The sequence below is a fragment of the Mya arenaria genome, chromosome 7 (genome assembly GCF_026914265.1).
Source record: "Mya arenaria isolate MELC-2E11 chromosome 7, ASM2691426v1".
NCBI lineage: Eukaryota > Metazoa > Mollusca > Bivalvia > Myida > Myidae > Mya > Mya arenaria.
In genome coordinates this window covers 27,269,548-27,280,772 of record NC_069128.1, presented here as the reverse complement: position 1 = coordinate 27,280,772, position 11,225 = coordinate 27,269,548, and positions in this window count along the sequence as shown.

Here is an 11,225-nt window from a genome sequence, read left to right as displayed (position 1 = left end):
TAAGGAACAGTGGGAAAAAGAATGGAAAGGTCTTTGTTTTTTTAGTGGTGTCTCGACAAACAGTGAAGGTGTTGGAATTCTTATTCATCCAAACTATACTTTTGGTGAAATTAAAACGTATCAAATAAAAACAGGAAGAATATTGGCAATTGAACTCTCAATCAACTCAAAAGAGTATACCATTATTAACATATATGGACCAAATACAGACGATATAAACGTTTTCGAAAGTCTGCAAGAATTTATACATAACAATTCTGACAAACGCATTATAATAGGTGGCGATTTTAACACCATTATTGATGCAAGATTAGATAAGAAGAATGGCAACCAAAATAGACATAATCGATGTCGGACTTTTATTAAAAGTATGAACGAAACTTATAATTTAATTGACATATGGCGTATAAAACACCCAGACAAAAAACAATTTACATGGCATTCAAACTCAAAACCAAGTATACATTGTCGATTAGATTACTTTTTGATATCGGATTCCATTCAAAATCTTGTTACTGATTGTCGTATACGCACAAGTTTCAGAACTGATCATGCATTTGTTAGTCTTCGACTTTGTACAATTGAAAACAAACGTGGACCAGGATATTTTAAATTTAACAATAGCTTACTGTTTATGCCTGACTACAAGGAAATAATTGAAAATACAATCACAGATACTTTGAATACAAATGAAGACGCAAACCCAGTAACTTTATGGGACATTTTAAAAGGAAATATCAGAAACGCTACGATAACATATTCATCAAATCTAAAAAAAAATACAAATGCAAAAGAAAAAGAAATAATTGACAGCATCGCAAAACTCGAATTCAAACTGGAATTACAAAATATAAATGTTGATGAAATAACAGACCAAATATCGTCCTTAAAAGCTGAGCTTAACGAAATAATATTAAAACGTGTCAATGGCTCAATTCTTAGATCAAAAGCTGTTCATATAGAAAACAATGAAAAAAATACAGCATACTTTTCAAACCTCGAAAAGAAAAGAGCAGAAATGAAAACAATGCATAAACTTAACATTAATAATAAAGTTACAATATGTCAAAAGGAAATAGTTAATGAACAATATAAATTTTATTCTAATTTATACAAGAAAAATACCCTTATTAGACCTGAGTCATCTTTATTAGACTACTCAACAACCAAATTAAACAACGAACAAATGCTATCATGTGAAGGCTTTTAACAGAACATGAATGTTTTAAAGCACTCAACGAAATGAAAAACAATAAAAGTCCAGGATCAGACGGATTTTCAGTTGAATTTTATAAAACATTTTGGAACAACTTAAAACACCACTACACAAACTCAATTAACACGTCGTTTACATCAGGACATTTATCTTTACTCCAAAAACAAGGTATTATTTCTCTCATTCCAAAACCTGGTAAAGACTCAGAATTTTTATCTAACTGGAGACCGATCAGCTTATTGAATGTAGATTACAAAGTTGCCACAAAAGCCATAGCGAACAGAATAAAATGTATACTGCCATCAATAATAAGCCCCTTCCAAACTGGTTTCATAAAATCTAGATATATAGGAGAAAACGTTCGACTGATAAATGAATGTATATCTTACTTAAACAAAACAAACACACCAGGAATTTTATTTTTTGCTGACTTTGAGAAGGCTTTCGATAGCCTGGACCATTCGTTCATGTTAAATTGTTTACGTCATTTTAATTTTGGTGCCGAATTGATTCAATGGGTTAAACTGTTTTATAATGATATCAGTAGTATAATCATCAACAATGGATATTTTTCTGAGGAATTGAAAATTGAAAGAGGAGTACGACAAGGTTGCCCTCTCTCTTCTTATCTATTTATTATTTGTATCGATATACTCTCCAACGCTATACAGAACAAAACGGACATTGTAGGCCTCAATATATACAATATTGAGATAAAACAATCACTGTTTGCCGATGACGCGACTTATATAAATGATGGTACCGAAAAATCTTTTACCGCTCTAGTCAATACAATAGATGAGTTCGGACAGATATCTGGTTTAAAACTGAACACTAAAAAGACAATTATATTAAGAGCGGGAAAATTGCAAGACACGAATTTAACTTACTTGCCAGAAAAGAAATTCATATGGACATCGAACGAAGCAAAAACACTTGGTATAAATTTCACAAATGTTGAAAATAGCTTCTTAGACCTCAATTATCTCCCTAAATTACAAAACTTCAAAAATTGTCTCAAAGGTTGGCATCACAGAAAACTTACTCTTCTTGGCAAAGTGACAGTTATAAAAACATTTGCACTGCCAAAAATTATATATCCATTAACTGTTCTACCAAACCCGCAAAAACATATTCTTGACGATATAAATAAAGATATATTTAACTTTATATGGGATCACAAACCTGATAAAATAAAACGAAATCTACTAATACAAGATTACGAACATGGGGGTTTGAAAGTACCGGACATATATAAACTTGTAAATTCAATTAAAGCGTCATGGGTAAAGAGAATATTAGACCGCTCTAACAAAAGCCAATATAAAACATTTTATTCAAATCTTATTGAGAGATACGGTGGAAACCTGGTTTTTGAGTGTAATTTAAACGATACTTTGATTAACAAAATTTGTCGCGGAAATAAGTTCTTATTTGACATTATTCATTCTTGGACAGAAGTAAATCAGTTCTACCCAAAGATACCGACACAAAAAATCATAATATGGAACAACAAACACATTAATAACAACGGTAACACTTTTTATTACAGAGATTGGTATGATAAAGGTGTACAATTCATACAACACATATTTGATTACCGTTCAAAAGACTTTTACAAATTTGAAGATATTAAATATTTATACAATATAAAAAATAACGATTACCTTAAATATTATCAACTAATAGCCTGTTTGCCACAATCAATAAGAGATCAAATGAGAGCAGCAATACCAATAAACGACTCTCAAGACACGCTAAAACACAAAATCGAAACAAGCAAAGTAAAACCAAACACATTACTATACTCAATCCAGTTTTATAAAGAAACTTACAGTCAAATAGATGAAAAATGGAAACGGGTCATACCAGACGAACATATAGATAACACTCTATGGAAATTAATCTTGACATCTTACTATAGATACACCAATGATGTTACCCTGAGAAGTTTTCAATACAAATTTATAAACAGAATTATACCTACTAACAAATACTTATACAAGTGTGGAATCTCAAATTCAAGTTTATGTGACTTTTGCGGGGAATACATCGAAACACAGGAACATTTATTCTGGGAATGTAGAATTACACAAAATCTGTGGTCTCAATTAAAAAGAATAATTGATCACAACCCAAACTCGATCAATTTAAACTTAAAAACCAATAAGCTTTGGTATCTTTGAACAATTACAACATAAGACAATAATTAACTTTTTAATACTGCTAATGAAGTTTTTTATATTTAGCATGAAAAACAGAAACACTATACCAACCTTTACATCCTTTCTGAACTATGTAAAACTTAGAGAAAAAATAGAGCGCGAAACAGCTCTAGTCAACAACAAAATGAACTTCCATGAAAACAAATGGCATCTTTTGAATAACTACATAAATGCATAAATACCTCCTATCTATTCTATCTATCTATTCTATCTATTCTATCTATTCTGTCTATTCCAACTATTTTATTCTATTCTTTCTATCCTTTCTACCTATCCTACCATCCTTCATTATTATCTTCTTACTTTTTATTTCAACACTTAAATATTGAAAGATTAAAAGATTGCTTCCTGCATTGGCAGTGACCTATATTGACCTTTATGTACAATATATTTTGCATGTGATATCACTCACACACCAATACTTAAAAAACAAATATTATGTAATACAAATAACAAGTACGCTATATATAAATGTCTCATTGATATGTATATATATATATGTTTGCAACGTGTTGTGTTGTATAATATTTGTCAATATTGAATAATAAAAACAAAAAGATAAAAAAAAAAAAAAAAAAAAAGTCATAATTATCATATATGACAAACATGAAAAAAATCAGGATCAACCAGATACAAGCCAATACCTTAAATATGTAACATTTGATGATTTTGACACCGAGTTCAATTTAAACACAATATCTATTCATATGTGAACAAGAGATGAAGATGTATAGTGTTATATATATTTTTTCATAATCAGCATATAAAAGATAATGACATTACATAGATTTTCAGCTTTAAGTATTATTAGATAACTGAAGTGTTTTCGCCATATGGCTTCGAAAAATGTTTCCGGTTACAGTCGGGTCGTTTTATGTTATTTACAAAATGGGTAAGAAAGGATTACTATTAAGGTTTTCTTAAATGAAATGAAGTATTGTTTTAACAATTCTTGTATGAATATCATAATGAACTATTGGTGTAAATATAAGGAATGAATTGCAGGGTTAATGTCATTATCGGGGATATAAACGCAATTGGCTGGTCAAAGTACGCCTGGAGTCCTTCGGAACCCACACACTTTGACCAGCCCAGTTGCGTTCATACCCCAATAATAATTTGAACCCCGCAATTCATTCCTTAAATGAAACATGAAAATGCGTTCATCAAAATTCTATAATTGACAAACTAAACGCCTGTTTTTTTCTGTTCTGTTCTGTTCTGTTCAGTTCTTTTCTGTTCTGTTTAAAGATGCACTCTTACTCCCAAATAAGATTTACCACAATTATTTATAATATTTTTTAATATTCTAAAAAGGATGAATAAATGTCGAAAGCAATGGTTCTTATGGAGGAATTCGAGTTGAATTTCCAAGTAATGAGCATAAAACACGGTATTTCTACCTTATAATACTATAATTATAGTAGACCACAGTGAATCTTTTAGCATTCACCCATCATTTAATGTTTTTGCGCTTTCTGCTTTTAAATACATGGTTGCAATCTTGTTATCAGTTATTAATATTTTCCATAAATGCTTTAGGCCACACCAAATTGATAACTTGTTTATCGGATTGTTTCCAAAAAATAATGGGGCGAGCGAGCGAAATAATAATAAAAATATTTGTTTTGCATTTAGCAAAAAAGAGCAGCGAGCGGAGAGCGAACAAATATATATAGTCATTTAACTCACTTTTGCTCACATTTTATTCACTTATTAACTAAACAATGATATTGTAAACAGTACAAGGATAACATCCAGTGAAAAAATGATAACACTAAAAGATAATTCTATACAAATATTAGTTTTGAGATCAAACAAATGCTATTTGAGATCAAGCAAATGTATTTCTTTAAAAAAAATAAAAAAAAATGAGAGAACTCAAAACCACAGTTTTCCAGTTTTTAAAACCTTTTTTTATTTTATTTTTTTCAAAATACCCTATGCATGGCTAAGTTAAAGCCTGGACACAAACGCCAATGGTCACAACCACCTGCCTGCCCAATGGCATATCCAAATCTATTAACTAGGTTTTCCACTTTTCCTTAGGAAAACTTGGTAAAAATTAATTCTCTATTAAAATACATTGTCATATCTCATGCCATGGAAATGACTAGACAAGGTGATTTGAAAAATAACTCACAAAATAAATATAGGCATTTGCAATCAAATATAAACTACAGCTATCACTCTTGCAATGACTACACGATTAGCCTTGGTAGCCATCTTAGTTCTGGAAGAGAATTTACAAAAATTCTACACCGTATTGTAAACCATTTCAGCACCAAATATGTCACAGAAATTTCCAGCCAGCGCCAGATTGATTTTAGGCTTTCTCAGAATTTAACGCCTATCTTTTTTAAACTTGCAGAATTTCTTTATTTTTTTAGATATCTTGTTCAAATTTAGACAAGTAATGGATACAAAAGACACCTTTACTTCTTTTGTACTGCAAATACTGATTGTGTTAATTTTTCATACAAGAAAATACAAGAATTTGCAATATTTTTTCATAGACAAAAAACAATCAGCATAAATATTTAACACTTGAATGATTTCCAAATATAGTTTAAGCATACACATGGACATCTAAAAATTTATTCGCAACAAAAGTGTGTTTAATACCTTTTTCCAATCACACAGTCTGACACCATTTTTTATCCTTTTTGACTAATATTTACAAAATATACACAATCCGGCTTGTTTGATGTTTTTTTTATGAATGGTAAAACTCATAAGATTGCATAAAGCACATAGGAATGTCAGTCAGGTTAATTTTTAGCGTCATATTACTCTCCACGAACATTGACTTATCGGCGACCAAGGCCTCCACCACGAGCATGATACGCTGCATCGGAAGATCTGAAATTTTAATAAGCAACATTATATATAAATGTTCATTGTAGTATAATGTAGTATGCATTACTGAAACAGTTTGATGATAACACAAGAAAAGTGGTGCTCGTTTCTTGGCCAAACTTTATTTTTCTATTACTGTACATGCATTGCATATGAATTAAATAAACACTATACTTTGATCTATAACAAAATAAAAACAAACATGCATAAATCATTAAATGTATATTTTTGAAGGCAACAAATAGTACATCATATTTGCTAACAACAAAGAAGTTAAAATAAACACCTGAAGTTTTTACCTGGACAGGTGTAGCAGGTATTGATGACCGATTGGAAACTGTCTTTTCAAGGTAACGGTCATCCGAATTCCCGTCAAACATGTCCGAACTAAATTCAAACTTTGGATAATCACTGTCATTCACGATGAAATTCTGCACTTCTTGCCCAGTATATATACGTTTACTTTAAGCGGAAGCCAAATTAAAACAAACACAGTTGTTCAAAATGTAATCAAACTTTAAATGGTGGTAGAATTGTCATTTGTTTACGTAATTTTCAAGAATCAGGAAGTGAAATAAATGTTTTCATGTTGCCAATTTAGTCTCGATCATCTAGACGCTTGTATCCGGGTCTACATCGTTCATTGACTCTAATTAGAGCGGCTGCATGTTGAGACTAGCCAGTGTTTTGATAATTGTTACGATCGAAAAACACGATTAAAAGGGAAAAGGCTACATTCTACTAAACAAATTAGCGCTCGTAAAAAAATAACTATTTTTTTTAGATGGTGCGGGCGCAAGTGATAAAAAAATAAAAATATTTTTTTTGCTTTTCTGAAGAAATAGGTGCGGGAAATCCGGTGAACAAGTTATTAATTTGGTCAGGCCTTATCTAGTATTTAAAAGTCAAAATGTATGTTTTTTGTATATGTATATGCAATGATTTTGAATAAGAGTGTCACTTTAATCTGTCAACCGGTGTCTTCTTCAACCAGAACATAACATATTTTTAAGTTGATAAATGATGTTTCTTAAGCAGAATAATGATAATACTTCGATAGATTGTGTTTGGGTAAGTACCTAATTAAGTCAGAGTAGGAAGTTACTGACTGTGTTGTGGTATTTGATTAAAGAAAGTAAATAAGGAAGTTAATCTTCCAAAGATATGTAAAAAGGATCTAGCTTACGCATTACCATGTTAAATGTACGTTTGTTCTCGTTTATATCAATGAGCGCATGGTTACGGAAGAAATTGTATTTACAACTATTCAATAACACCTTTTAGTATGCTTAGTCACCCGAAAACTTTACCTCTCCCAATGAATGCTACGAAAATACTACTACATGAAATTTGTATAATCAATATAGTTTCTAAATGTAATCAATTTATTTTGCTGTCCTTGCAATATATTTACAATGAAATCAGTTCATTTTCAAGAATGGGAAGGAGCTAAACCACCCACTGTTTGTAACCACATTTGACCCAACATGACATATACAACTTTCTTTTATTGATAAGGTCTAAAGAACATAATTTCTAAACACTCAATATTTATTTATGCGTTATCTTACTTAAGCGCAGTAGTATCACACCATAAGGACCATGCCTTTTGTTAACTCGATCATAATTTATCTTTTAAAAAAGGTCAATAGCTTTTTAAAATTCTCACCAGACTACTTTTACAGAGAACTGAATTACCATGTTTATGTTTGATTTAAACAAATGCTATTTGGTCTTACTTCAAGACGCATATGTTATCAAAATAGAGTGCAGTTGTTTTTAATACACTTAAATAATCGTTATCGCACTCATATTTCACCTAGTTCCTTGGAATTTATTAACATTAAATACATTCTTAATTCTTAGCTTTTTTAAGAATGAAACAGACGTAAACACGTTTAATTTAAATGTTTAATGACATAATGACGGGTTTGTTTTAAAGATATCATACATAAGCTTCATTTTTATGTTTATCACAAACAATTTGCATTTGTTTTAATTAATCATTTTTTCTTAATTGCCCTATCGAATTGCAAAGAAATACCTTAGGGTTGAAATAAGCCCCCTTGGGAAATTTTCGGCATATAAACGCAGCGTAACACCTTGTTTTAATCTTGAAGTGAAATATTTTGCAAAATCAGATATTCGATGTTACTGCGTTGGCAAATAATTCATATTGACTTCGGCGAAACAATAATATAATTGTTTCATGTTTCATGCCTAAAATAAAGCAGGTCTTTTGACTTTTAATTAGGATAAAAAAATGAGATTTTTCAGTTACCAAAAATAAAATGATGTTCTTATGATTATAAGTGTAACTAAATGTTAACTTGTTTATTGAATAATTCAATACTTCAGTTACAATCTTAATGGGAAAGATAGTATACGTAACGGGGTTCATAGCTTTTATTAGCAGATTTAAGTAAATATTGATATTGAGAGGCAAATACATTAACGTTTAAATATTCATGTAATGTATTAATTGGAACATTTTAAATTATGCAGCCATTGGACGGTGTGATGTATTGACAATGAAATATATCATCAAACTATGATAGAGTAACATTTTGTACTTGGTGTTTACATTTTTTGTGTACGATGTAATATCATGACAATCGTGGATTTTTCAATTTTTCTCTTCGTAAGTGAACCAAAAATAGTATAATAGGGTGTATTTAAGTCAGATATGAAAATATTTTATAATATTAATATAATATTAATACAAATTAAAATGTTATTTTCTGCTTCTGCAGGTGTTAAATATATTAGATTTACGTGTAATTTAATGATGCATTCATTGGACAAAAATGCATCGTTCTACAAATTCCAAATAAGTTCAGAGTCCAATTTTGACAATCTACAGAAAACAGAGCGGGCTACGGCGGCCAGCGGGTAACAGATGCATATGGAGGCCATTCGTTGCCAAAAGTCCAGACGTGTATGTGTGTATTTTAGGTTTGTAACATTGATGATTTACAACCGCCAACTCATCGGTTGTATGTTTACACTTTACACTGCACATTTTCATTTTTCATTGTACGAATTGGAGTTTTATTCTCGTTGCATCTATTCAACAGACGATTCAGTCGTGTTTATAAAGTTGTGTATGGTAAACACATGTCATTCTGTGGAAGTCACATGCCGAGTTTTACATTGCGGTGTATAGAAAACAAATTTCAGTTCGTAGTTCTACAAAGTACATTGTATGGTGGTGACTTTTCATTCGCAGTTGAACATGTTTACTGTTAGATGAATCTAATTTAATTTATAGATAGCTCCGCCTTAACCATGTCTTAACTCCTCGTTACGTCTTTTGGAAATTTCCGCTATCACTCGGCTCTTTTTAAACCAATTATGGATACTTTGGACCATGGACATTGCGAACCTTATTATGGACATTACGAATCATCTATATTATGACACTATGGACTATGATTTGGAAACAGGATGGATTATAAATTATTTCATGTCGAATAAAATAATATATGATATTACAACATGTTTTTGTCTATATAATAAACAATTAATAAGCACATATGACATGAACTGAGATGTATGCAAAATGACACTTGACTCAAACACAACAAAATGTAAGTCATTAGCATTAAATTATACTTCAAGAATGAAAAGTCTCATTGTCTTATTTTTTCTTTTAAAGCTGCACTCTCACAGATTGACCGTGTTGACAACTATTTTTATTTTTTGTTTTGGAATGAGCCAATTTTTGCGTAAATGTCTGGATACCAGTGGTATAAGACTGCTGAAAAAAAAAAACAGATACAGTTTTTCAGTTTTACGTTCGCAAATTGATGTTTTATGGCTAAACGTGATACTAAAGTAACGCTTTAAGAAAAATGAAAAATGTCGGCAGTTTTCCAAACAATTTAGATCTGTTTTATTGTGAGTAATCTTATTATTTGTATAGGAAGCATTGCTGCCAAAATCAGCCGAGTCTGGGACAAAAAAAGGTTGTCAAAACTGTATTTATGAGAGTGCAGCTTTAAATTACTTTAAACACTTTTTTAAAATCTACCATTAGAGGACACTTTCTTGCCTTTTTGAAATGTTTTAGATTGCAATTAATATTAGATAATTTAAAATTTACGAAGAAAAAAATCTAAATTTTCATTAAGTTGAAATTATTCACTAAGATGCCCCAGAAGTTTATTACCTGGTAGCTGGAACTAACCCTAACCCTAACCCTTACCCCTAACCCTAACACCATACATGCTTATTAAGATAGTAAATGTATAACATCAGAAAAAAACAGGTGGATATCATTATGATGTCCATCAAAAGTTTTGTGGGTTTGCTGGAGCAGGTTTTGAACAGGGACTTGCGTAAGAGGGGCGTTACTTAGGGGCACAACTTTTTGGACATGATCCCTCGAGTGGGCATGACATTAATATGTATAAAATGTGGGAAGTGGGGTTTAGGGGTACTCCCCCTAGAATTTTTTTAAATATTTTTAGTCTGAATTGGTGCATTATGTCGTAATTAGTACTTTTTTCTGAGATATATTGTATTGACAAAAAAATTAACCTTTAAGTTTACTAGCGGGCCAACTGGGGGGGACACAGGCCCTACAGCCCCCCCCCCCCACACACACACACTGAACGACCCGCCCATGGTCCACTTATAAATATTTGAGTATATAAGTAAAAAAAACTGTCAGTGGCAGTATAAATCTGGGTCCGTGAGCCAAGCTCAGATACACCCAACTGCAATTGACTAAATAATATGGTGATTTATAACCCATTTAGGAACATTGATTGTCAAAAAAAAATAAAAGATGAAGTTAATTTTAGGTTTTATTGTGGAAAAAAAGAGAGATTACTCAGACTGTGGTACAACCGGGAATTTACAGGAAGTAGGCGAAGATGTTATCTCCCTTGCTTGATTCGACGGAAATAAACGAAAAAAAA